Raw genomic sequence first — 1,475 nt, 5'->3', positions numbered from 1 at the left:
AGTATAAAGTGAAGTTCAAGACTAGCAACCAACGATCCCAATACATCAATAACATAATATCCCAATTTCAAGCAATCAAATAAGTTAAGGAAAAAATTGACATGCTTATCCTTCCCCCACACTTAATCCATTTTTTCCAAAACATATGTCAAATTTAAAAACAAAGAGAGGGAAAAGGAATACTCCCCAATCTAGTGGCGAAAAAATTTGGACCATTTCTCGATTTGTGCATGTCATCCTTATGCAGGAGCCATGCTAATCTTCGTATGGGAAGTCAAAGTCTACTGGCTCATAATTTTCAGCAGTTCTATTTGCCAAGAAATCTGATAAGGCACTTCCTTTAATAGTTTTTTGGCTCACGTACTCGATGTCAAATTCGGATAATAACATCTATCGTAAGGCTTTTCGAAGGGAGGATATATGACCTCTCAATCAGTGAACTTCTTGCTTAGGTAGTAAATGGCCCTTTCCTTCCTCCCGGATTCATCATGTTGACCTAAAACACACCCATTGAATTTTCAAATATGGATAAATACAAGAATAAGGTTTACCCTGAATGGGGGACATTAAGATAGGAGTGCGAGATAAGTATTCTTTTATTTTCTCGAATGCAGACTGGAAATCCTTATCCCATGTTTCAGAGTTTTTTTTTGAAGAAGGCAAAAAATTGGGTCTCACTTGTCGGTTAATCGTGCTATGTAATTTAACGTGCCCAGAAAACCTCGAACCTCTTTCTGTGTTTATGGGGGAGGTAAATTTTGGATGGCTTTGACTTTGTTTGGATCGTTCGATACCTCTCCTGCTAACCACGAAGCCTAACAGTTTTCTGGATGTTACCCCAAAGGTACATTTATTGGGGTTCAGTTTCAGCTAGAACATTTTTAATCTTTAAAGAAGATTTCTCAGATTCTCGACATGTTCATCTTCGATTTATGATTTGACAATCATGTCATCGACATAAACCTCGATTTCTTTATTCATCATGTCATGAAACAAGGTCACTATGGCTCTTTGATATCTTGCCCCAACACTCTTTAATCAGAGGGCATCATATTGTGGCATAAAGTTCCCCATATTTTAACAAATGTGGTCTTTTATATGTCCTTAGGATGCATCTTAATCTGGTTATATCCTAAAATTCATCTATGAATGAGAAGAAAGTGTTCCCGACAGTATTATCCACCAAAGTGTCTATGTGCGGTATAGGAAAGTTATCTTTGCCACTCACCTTGTTAAGGTATCGATAATCAACACATATGCGTACTTTTTCATCTTTCTTTGGAATCGACACTGTGTTAGTCATCTATTCCAAATACTCGGCCACTTGGAGGAAGATGGCATTGAATTTTTTCTTGATCTCTTCATTGATTTTAATGAGCATTTCAGGTTTCATTCTCCTTAGCGTTTGTTGCACCGACTTGCATTCTTGTTTGATGGGCAGTTTACAAACTATCATATTTGTATCTAGTCCTGCC

The 1,475-nt window shown here is 37.2% G+C and overlaps 1 pseudogene; it reads right to left on the bottom strand.

Annotated features, from left to right (window-relative positions):
• Window positions 1–201: 201 nt before the first annotated feature.
• Window positions 202–265, bottom strand: LOC120163648 (annotated as a pseudogene).
• Between the last annotated feature and the right edge of the window lie 1,210 nt (window positions 266–1,475).

Source organism: Hibiscus syriacus, unplaced genomic scaffold, assembly GCF_006381635.1.
Source record: "Hibiscus syriacus cultivar Baekdansim isolate YM2019G1 unplaced genomic scaffold, ASM638163v2 tig00111473_pilon, whole genome shotgun sequence".
Classification (NCBI taxonomy): domain Eukaryota; kingdom Viridiplantae; phylum Streptophyta; class Magnoliopsida; order Malvales; family Malvaceae; genus Hibiscus; species Hibiscus syriacus.
Note: the sequence above shows the minus strand (reverse complement) of the source record. Positions and strands in the feature narration are given on the sequence as shown.